The sequence below is a fragment of the Varroa jacobsoni genome, unplaced genomic scaffold (genome assembly GCF_002532875.2).
Source record: "Varroa jacobsoni isolate VJ856 unplaced genomic scaffold, vjacob_1.0 contig01212, whole genome shotgun sequence".
NCBI lineage: Eukaryota > Metazoa > Arthropoda > Arachnida > Mesostigmata > Varroidae > Varroa > Varroa jacobsoni.
Genome location: NW_019214597.1, coordinates 68,209 through 78,693, shown reverse-complemented (window position 1 = coordinate 78,693; position 10,485 = coordinate 68,209). Strand labels below are relative to the sequence as shown.

General features: G+C 40.7%; 1 long non-coding RNA gene across 1 annotated transcript; it reads right to left on the bottom strand.

The window, feature by feature from the left end:
* Positions 1 to 937: 937 nt before the first annotated feature.
* On the bottom strand, positions 938 to 5,972 carry LOC147751928 (uncharacterized). Its single transcript, XR_015315518.1, has 3 exons — positions 5,890 to 5,972; positions 2,666 to 2,854; positions 938 to 1,620 (listed from the first exon to the last, which is right to left on the bottom strand). It is a non-coding gene; the product is annotated as an uncharacterized LOC147751928 (long non-coding RNA).
* Positions 5,973 to 10,485: the final 4,513 nt, after the last annotated feature.

Below are 10,485 nucleotides of genomic sequence, written 5' to 3'. Positions count from 1 at the left end.
ATCGAAAATACCAATAGCAGTTGGCTTGGCCGTGTATCAAGGCGCCAAACGGAAGTTTTCCAGACTTCGGGTATCGGCGTCTGTCGGCCAATTCATAACTTTGACTTTCAGAGTATGGGAGCCACGTGGTACCATTAACTAATAAATCCATTTAATCGCAGCAGTCCCAGATTCCTCAAAAAATAGAGCCTTTTAAGGCTGAGTATTTCTTTGATTCGAGCTATAAGCTATGTAATTGATATAAGTCAGAAAAAACAAAATTTGGCCTGTCAGTTGATTCAAATCCATATAAAGTGTACTACAATGCAATACGTTTCAATTTGTCTGGTGAAGAGCTGGGATTTGTCTCATTCGTTTCAAATTCCAGTCATATCTGGTGCTCTCAATTAACTGTATGATCGGAGTAATAGTACAGTGACATTTGAAGAAACACAAGTTTTTTTTTTCAGTTATTGCCGGGACAAAAATATCGGGACATGTAGTTTGGAAACGGCGAGCTTACATTTGAAGCTAAGGATATATTGGTTGACAGTAATTTGCATGCAAAAATCTATACAGATAACAGTTATTAAAATATGCTTATTATCTTAATATTACAAGAATCATGACACTAATTTTGTCACAGCTGGGAGGTTTCTTCTGCTATCTTTGACCTATTACATGCTGGAAGTGCTTTCTTTCTATTGTTAAATACACCTGTTATTGCAATAAGTTTTTACCAAACACTACTTCGAAAATAAAACATGCACTAGTTTAGCTAATTATCGCACCCATAAATCTTCGATACGTCAGTAAACCGTTATTCTTTTTTTCCTTTCCTATACTTTTTCATCGTGTTCAAAAGTACTTTATCCATTTGTCCATTATGTCCTGTGCAACAGTTATAGGTAAACAAGCAATTTTGACCTTCACACACGAACTATCGCGTACGGCCTGCCAGCATCTTTTTTAAGCCTCCTAAGGTCCTGTTCACATTCAATCCTTTTTGCAGACACAAGTTAACCTATAGTTACCATTAAGTTAAAAAAAGTTCGCAAAAAGCCTGCATGTAAAGTTTACATTTGTTTCAAAGCAATTTCGAAATATATGCTCTACGGTATTATTAAAGAACAGTGTTTGAATGCGCGTTGTAGCGCCATAAAGGAATCTATTTGCTAGAGTTATTCACGCTCCAGTGTTGTGTTTGTTTTACTAGGCCTATCGAGTTGTACCATATAATGTTTACAGAGCTCCTGTAGATAAAATCGATTTGCTAGTTCCTTAGAGAACAGCATTAACGAGGACGCATTTGCGTTATCGTGAAGTTCCGGAACTACTGTGCCCGTGCCGTCCCATAGACGTAATTAGCAAGATTCGCATGAAAAACGGATTGTCGGGTCTTGCTACAGCATTGTTTGGGTAGAAGCTATGGTCGGCATCACAGCTGTGGGAGTAGCCAGATCTGCGCAAGTTTACGGCAGAGCCACACGTAAAACTCGAAACTTGGCTTAAACTTCCAGTGCCATTGCGTGAAGAAGCAAGTTGAGAACTATGTATCATCACCAAAACGCGTACTATTTGAGATTTGCGTATGTGCATAGGTAAGCACGTATTGCTTTCCCTACCGTGCATGCACCGAACCTGAGAAAAGTTCAATCATATTATTATAAGTAATAATGGAAAGGTTGATGCCTAAGGCCGGAGGCAGGTGTTTCCAGCTAATTATATTCATCGTTCACCAGTGAAAACTAACTATCAACAATGGTAATGGAGAAACAGTGACAGAATGCAGTAACGCAATGGAATTCGTTACGTCGTAAACTAACTTCTACGCAACGCACTGCTACGAGTCAGCGTAGACTGGGGCTTCCGGGTAAATCTAGACTAATAATTATATACGAATGACTTATTATATATATATATATGACTAATTACATAGAATGAATACGAACTGACAAGATGGACCATAACTGCTGCTAATGTAATTATCATTATTCTAAATAAACAGTTCAGCGAGTTTTAATTTCAACGAAAAACTTAACAAACAGAGACCAAATGAGAAGTTCTATAGCGGTTCAGCTGTCGCTGATGCTTCGCTCAGCGTATAGGGTAGCTGGCCAGATGAATGTAGCTAAACGAGAAGTAAATAGGAGTACAGAATTACTCTGCGACGAATAGCTTCAAAGATAGATCACACCCTTTTGGCAGGGAAAAAAGTTAGCTAGAGCGCAAAAGAAATTCATTCATTCATTCAGAGGGCGATTAGCAGCGTAATAACCAAAGAAGCAGCGTAAAACACCTCCGGGCGGGTCTACTAATTTTAGTGACCATCCCAACGATCTTGGATTACGTATTAAATGTGCGTTATCATCTTCGAATAGAAATAAGATCGCCTTTGTTCAAGTAATAAGCCTTATCTGTTTTGAAACACGTTTTAATGTTATATCTGCGTCTTGATCTAGACTGTATCTTGATCGTGACGTTAAGGGCGTGTGGTCACCAATAATTGAACAAACTTCAATTTGTTGAAGTTCCGTAGAAGTAAGTTATAAACCTAAAAGAAGATAAACCTTTCTATTTTAGAACAATAATCAGCTGATATTTAACGTATCTAAATATATGCGTGTACGTATCCTTTCAAAATGTCAATGAAATTTTGCTTCGTTTAACAGCACCGCAACCTTACCTTTATTATTATTATTTATGACCAGTTTTTGCCTCGTGTGTTCATCTGATCGTTTCCTATACAACCGCCATGACGTCCAGATCAACGATTTCGATCACAGCCGGTCGGCTGCCACTACCGGCGGAGTTGATCTTCAATTCATGTGTATCGTCCGAAATATGAGGCTCAGCGTTGTTCATTCTCGGTGACCTTTTTAGCGGGCCATCGCCGGATCAGCAAGCAAACCATCCGAGTGCGAGAAGATAAATCAGAAGCATCAGTTGTAACCGTAATAATAAAGATATTTCATATACCGAGATATGCACAGCAGCTATAAACGCATGGTCTGAAACCCGTCGGGGCCGCCCACTCCTATCAGATACGCCAGTCGCCGCCAAGCAAATTACCGTTTGCTTGTTTCGCACTAAATTCAATTTCCAAAGTGACATTTCGCAGCGCGGAAATTTTGTAAAAGATGTAGAAATGGTGCCAATTGTAGCACTCTAAACCGCTGCTGTAAGTTATTCATTCTCTATCGTAGCTCGGAGGCCCCACGGATTTCTTATACATTTGAAGCCCCATGTTCGTGTTCACCAAACCTAATGTGCATAAGTATTCATACCTCTGTTGTAGCCACTAGTACTGAATGGCTTACTTGAGTGCTCAGAAATATCGCAAGATTCTGGTATTCATTCTGCGTACGTTTGTGTGTTGACAAAGCATATGAAGTCATGTGTTAAAAAGGAAGTTGAGTACTAACTTGCTGTATAAAGATTGGACACACGAAAGCGTTTATAGTGACTTCGTGTTTCTTGAGGAACGAGTATTTAGTCACAGTTCCTTTAACTATATGTATATAATTACGCAAACTTGAACCAGCGATAATTAGTTTGTTCACCCCCGAAACATAGTTGGTTAAACCGGTTTGCCTAGAGCATAAAAACGTCGAGGCTTCGAAGCGGATGTCGGCGACATTTAGGTGTGCGTTGCTTGAAAAACACGTTTACAGCGGTCCTACTTGCTCGAGATAACCCTTATTTGTCTAAAGCATGGTAAGTTAAGTCGTGGCATAACTACATACAACTCCTACATGTGGGTGTTCAGAGTGCCACTGATTGTGCTCATGGGACCAGAAGCCCAGAGTTAAACAAATTAAAGCAGCCCCATACCAGTACATAGCCCACTATGGTTCAACTGATATCATGCATTCCTAGATCAAGCAATGTTCTCTAAAGTATACTAAAGATATTCAATCAACTTCAGCAACTATTTGCTCTCTCAAGTTAGGTACCCATTGGCAAGCATGCTGGAGAAAGTCTAGTGGAATACTTGATTGCCAACCTTCCGACCCATTTTCTGAATCCAGAACATTACAAAGGCCGTTTCCTCAAAAATGATGTACACACAAATGCAACAATACACTCGACAATTGGCATTAATCAGTGCTTACGCATAGAAAAAAAAAAAAAAAAAATATATATATATATATATATATATATATAGCTAGGAATAGCTTACAGAACAACCCAGGTACCGAAAACATGCGTTATAACTAATTAACGACTATAATCACTAACAGGGATAGCGTGTTATGAGCTTTTCGAATATGTTTACGAGTATTAGATAATCCTGCGGGTGACATAAATTTACTAATAGCTTGGGTTGATGCTCTTTATTCGGCCAGTAGCTGTTATAGAAAATACGGAATAATATTGTAAGAGCTCAGTTTTCCGACTAAAAATGGTCCGCATAAAGAGGTTGCTTTTAGTAATTTAATTTGTTGCACATATAAGCGTAATAAAGAAATAGAAGAAAAGGCGGCAAAGCCTAGATTTATATAATCAGATATCGAAACGCTGTTAAGGTCGAAGAACGTTCACAGGCAGCATGATATTAGCATGGTCATCGATGTTAATTAGGCAGAATTAGAAAAGTCCGACCATGTCTGAACCATATATACATATACTCCAGATAGCTCATCCCGCAATGAACTCACGACGCACACCTGAAGTCAACTGAAAAATATTCTCTGCCGCGTGATGAGACAGGAAGATACAAACGTTTGATTACCATTGTATATGTGTGATGGCAAAAAATCATCGCACCTGTCGCACCATCATAGCAGTGCCATATTTTTGCTTATATTAGCCATATGTGCGTCTGCTCGAAGCTTTACTTTCGAGGGCATCATAAAAGCCTGTTATGTTCATTCGTCTTCCATTTTTACTTCAATAGTGGCGTCGCACAGTCCCGTTGTTCTCTGCAGAAAGCCGCGACGACAATGAGAATGCAAATAATGGATGAAATTGGCCGTCCTGCAGCGGTCCAAAAAAGCAATGCCGGCCATAGTCATTTTGCGGTTGTTGCTCCTGGCATCGAGTCTGCCTTCATTCTATCCCCAGTGCTCTTCTTTGTTATAAGCCTTTCGCAATCATTTCGTAAAAGGTTCAATTTGCTTGACATCGCCAGCGACACAAAAATGATAGGAAATCATACGAGCGACTCAAGCGGCAAATACCGGCTGCATTTCCTCTAACACTTCGTATTATTAACTGCGAGTTTTTGTTGTTACGAGAACTAAACACGTTGATAGACAGGAGATGACTTAGCTCGGGGCAGGGGGAACATTTTTTGTTTATTTGACCCTTGATTATGACACAAACAGAAGTTTGCAAAGCAAGCGATTAATGCATTAGCTTTTTTACGTACAGTTATATTTTCTTCACAAGGTGATTGTCCTGAAAATGTACAACACCTGGTAGGCGGGCAAACTAAAAACACTTCGCTACAACCTGTGCTACGGAGCTAAGTTGTGATTCGTACATGATCTACTGGCTTTCTCTAGTGCCCGCATGGGTTCCTGCCTGTTCTCTGCAAAGGGAATAGCGCATATACGACAGTAACGGAAGGAGGCCACCAACATGTGACTTCTGTGGTGAAATCGCTCAGCTAAATGCCGGCGGTGGTTATTTGACCTAGGGAAGACCTTAAGTGGGCAACCGATTTGTTTGAGTCTCCCACTCTACGCAGTCATATATGAGTCTATAATAGTGTTTCTTTAGCCAAATCCTCGAGTTTAGTTGACCGCGACTTAATCCTTCTGCGTTCCCAGAGCAATTGTACCCAAACGAAACAACTAACACCTTGTATCTAAGTTACTCCGCATAGTAACACATTCGCTTTCAACATTCTCTACGATTCTATAGTATCAAAATGGCCGCCTGGAGCAGACGACAAAAACTCACTCGCCAGAGACTCCCCAGTAAATAAACGGTACGCGAGAACTTCGCTTTCGACGTAAATTTGCAGTTATGTTGGAAGCTTGTACATATGAACTTCGTTTTTGGGTCACTTAAAACTTATACGGCTGCTACTTTGAGATATTTTGTTCGACCCATAAAAGCCCCGTACTGATCGCTGGTTATTTCGCTAAAACAAATCGACAAAAATAAAGTATAGAACTTTAGGTTCCGACTAGATCAGGTCGAATATCGACGTTTTTTTTGTTACTATTTGATTTGAAAAGTGTTCCACTTCGTTTGAATCGTACCCATTTAATATGGATCCATACGAACTGCGTTTAAGATCTCGCGGGCGCCTTTAAATTAACAATGACGAACGGTAACGTTTGATCGCTATTCGAAAACAACGACGCTACTTCATGGTAAGGCTTTAGAATAATACAGACGCTTACTTGTTAATTTTATTGTTTTTTTTCACATTTGTTAATAATCTTCAATATAACTTCCAATTAAATTCCGGTCGGATCACATTCCGTCTTAGTTAGTGAGTGTGCAAGACTATTTATAAAAAATAATATCAAAAATAGTTAGACGAAGCAGGTTCTCTCCTCTGGCTACAACCGGCCGCATTTCCAACTAAGCTAATCTCCGTCGAACGCGAGGCATCGTCTTCTTATCGGCTCAATGGAATATCGCTTGGGTTCGTCTTTTTCTGACGCGATTTTTCCATGAAACTATCTATAAGCCTTCCAAAAAATTAACTCTGTCTGAGCGCTTTCACGCCCTTCAAGCTCTGTGAACCCGGTAGTTCAGGGAATTTGTGAAGAAATGTCTCAGCCATTTCAAGAGTGTTAGGAGAAATAGTGTTTTCTTGTTCTATCTCGAATTTAGGTAAATACTATTTGTCTAAATACTATATTAATTGAAATTCAGTCGAGAACAACTCAGTTGGTTCATTTATCAATGAACAACGTAGGACGACACGGGGGGGGCACAATGGGTGATAAATTAAACGGCAGAATCGATGGTTTTCGATCTGTTTATTCTACTATCCTGCCCTTATGGTAATTTCGTTTAATGACTGAGAGACCATCTTACACACACGAGTAGAGCGAACATACGTGGAATCTTATGTGAAAAATGTATCACGCAATCATAATCACTTATGGACGTCAACTTGAAGATTTTGCAGACCAAAGAATTGCTTTTTGGATCAACGTGTGATCTAAATAGTGACAGAACTTGTCCAAAGCATACGTAACTTTTGCTTGGTAAAAAGATAATTTCTTTCTGTCCCTTATGATTCCGGTTCAATATTCAATTGCACTTTCATTTTCGGACTACGGCTATGGTCTGTCTGAATTTATATAAGTTCCGTATATGTAGATCGCTTGGACAGAGTAAACCAAGGAAATTTCTGCTATTTAAACAGTTTCACGACGTTTAATACTTGACCGGCCAAATGCATCTAATTACAAATTAATTACAACTAACAAGATCATCGGCGTTACCGGCCGATTTCTTTTTTGTGCATGAGCAGCTTTCCATGGCAGTTAGACTGAACTGCTACAACACCTCCCATAGGGGTAGGCAGCTACAAACATATAAAACGACAATTACCTCAGGAAACACCTTGTTTCAGCGTGTGGGGGCATCCCCGATCATGGTCCCAACCATTGTTTATTGTACTGTAGTCCAGTAGAGTCCACTAGAGTAGATTACTAGGGACGCGATTACAAAGAGGTCACTGTTCGGTTAAGAAGAACGCCATACAATGCGATAGGCTTGCTGGGATACCTATTTGGCCTAGTAACCGAACAATGGAGAACAATCGTTAACGTTATCAGGTGACGCGTGCACCGGAGATGTATTGCGAAGCAATATGCTACTATTTTGTAGGACACCTGTTATTCGATGTGTTGGGCTAGGAACAAGGTGCCTCTATCTCGGTCACCATGATCGTACATAAAATGCATCGCAATTTATGCTAAGAACGAAACAAGGAACGCCGATCAATGGCGACTGTATATGGTAACTTCTTTACAAATGCAGCTGTTTAATGTGACATATCGGGTGAAACTGCTATAATCTTGTAATTTTTTTTAATATCTTCTTTTATGGTTGCTTTACACTATCGAGTGGCTCCAGCATGTTCATATATACATCTCGTTCGTACGCATTATACGTAAAATTATATATAATATATACCGCTTCGATCGGTGTGCCGAAATAAAGCACAGTAACGGTAAAAGGTCGCATCTTTCTCGCAGCTAGTTATAAGATAATAGCGACACAAGCAAACAAACCACATATTATATATATGTAGCTTCAGCACACCAGCGCCATCATAGTGACGCCAAAATATTGACTCTTTTCTTGCTTAACCGATATCTTCTTTCCGTACGAACGGAATGATATAAACAAATTACGCATCTGGATATGCTACTCATGCCTCTCTTTTCGCCGCTGGTAGTTGTGCCGTGCTTCTCTGTACTGCGATCGACGCAAAGCTGTGAACGGTGCTCCAGTCGCTACATATATACACAGATATACTCTGTGTGTCCAAAAATAAGCTAGCGGTCTACGCATCTTTAACAAGTGGAGCGCCGTTACCTAAGTTTTCTTTTTGTATCTTTGCTAGCGTACTTTAGCGTGGAATACACAGCCGGACAGACCTATGTTGTTGTCCTTAAGCTATGCACCACAAAAGAAGCCTCTACCCATGGCATTTGCTCGCCGTTATTCATTTTATCCCCCTGTATCTCGTATAGCTACATTAGGCAATCGTCGTTGTTTGTAGCGCTGTGGTCGTTTTCAGGCCTTCTCTAGGGCGCGAGAGAAGAGAAAAGGCGCAGGAGCGCGCAACAAGGGGCTGCTGGACGAACGACGAACAGCATATGTTCCTCTGAAGCAATAATTTACTATGCCATGGCACAAATCGATGGGAAGTTGAACTGGATAGTAGGAGTTGTAGATGGGGGTTTGGGGCGAAAGGACAACGACTTCAGGGGGTAGTCGTTGCTATGCGCAGCTGAGAACAACTGGTCAAGAACAGGTCTACTCACATAGAAATAGCGAATGAGCCTGCACGCCGACAGCGTTGTCCTAGGAAGAAAAATCAGCAGAACGACAGGCAAACATCGAGCACGGCATAAATAGGTAATTCAAGAGATGGGAAAAAACCTAAACGAATTGACCGTTGCGACTATCATCCAATATCGTGTACATGCAAACAGAAATAGAGCCACTCAAACATAATGTTTGGATTAAGTGGAGGTTAGCATTATTTAGAAAAAATTGCGATTGCAACAAAATTTGTACAATAGACAGCGTCGTATACATGTACAATGTACACGTACGTACTGAGCAAGTATATCTAGACGATTTGGCTAGCTCCAGGCTGCGCTGCCAGTTCCCTGACTGGAATGGCAGCATGCTAGATTCCCAAGGACGACGGAAAAGCCGCAGGCCACTGCCGCTTAGTCCTGACAGGCATCCATGGTCATTATTCACAATGGCCGGTCAGAGCAACAGAGTTTAGTTACCTACCTGTATGCCTGTATGGCTGCAGGTTGTACGATGCGCAAGCCTACCGGTAAAGGCCTGAATACGTCACTGTGAGATGCCAGGCTTTTCTAAGCGCCAGAGCATGCCATTCACCAGCATATCCGTAACGTGTACTTGTGCGTCAAGGTCTATTCGACGAGCGCTGTCGTGGAAATGATTCGTAGAAACGGGAGTTTCTTGTCACGAATTTATTATTACTTACGGGACCGAAATAAATTTTGTTTGGATGTCGGCTGACGTATGTATCGGACAGGGAAAAACACATAAAGATGATCATGTAGACCTCCGAGCAATATGGTTCAAGTAATTATATTATTGCTTTAGTATGGGAGACTATATCAGGTGTTTGATGTGACACATCGGAGAAGGAAAATTATTGGCAATAGATCCACCATAAAACATTTTGTCACCTCACATTTTTCTTATTGTATTACTCATTTTTTTCCTTAAACCTCATATGTGCTTTACTATACCCAGAAATGCCCTAAACTTAAACTTCACTACCCATTTCCTTAAATCGGTTTCTTTCATTTAGAGACCAACGGGTATTTAAGCTGGGCTAATGATGAAAATTTTGACTCTACGCGATAATCATAGATTAATATCCCATTTAATTAAAGCGTCTTATTTTGAATGTATCATACCTTATTGAAGTGTATCAACAATCATATCATACTGATCAAATCTCAGGTTTTTGCTTCACAAGAACCTATGTTTAATTAATATTATTTTAAGGTCCACTATATACAGACATCATGCACCAGCGTTGACAAGAAGTTGCTTATACATAATATGACATCGTATACTAGCAGCATCTTCGGGGTTCTGGACGTCGGAGCACGGATCCGAACCGCCTGTGGTGGGTGCTCCCCAGCGCGGCTAACCACTCGCCCTCGTCGCGGTTTGTCGCCGCAGGTGAGTAAGCAGGAAGCTACCCACGGTGGTCAACTGAGCCGGTCCGCAACTAATGACATTGATCCAATGTCTCGACAGGACCTGCTGGACAAGCAGCGAGAAGATGAGTCCTGGTAG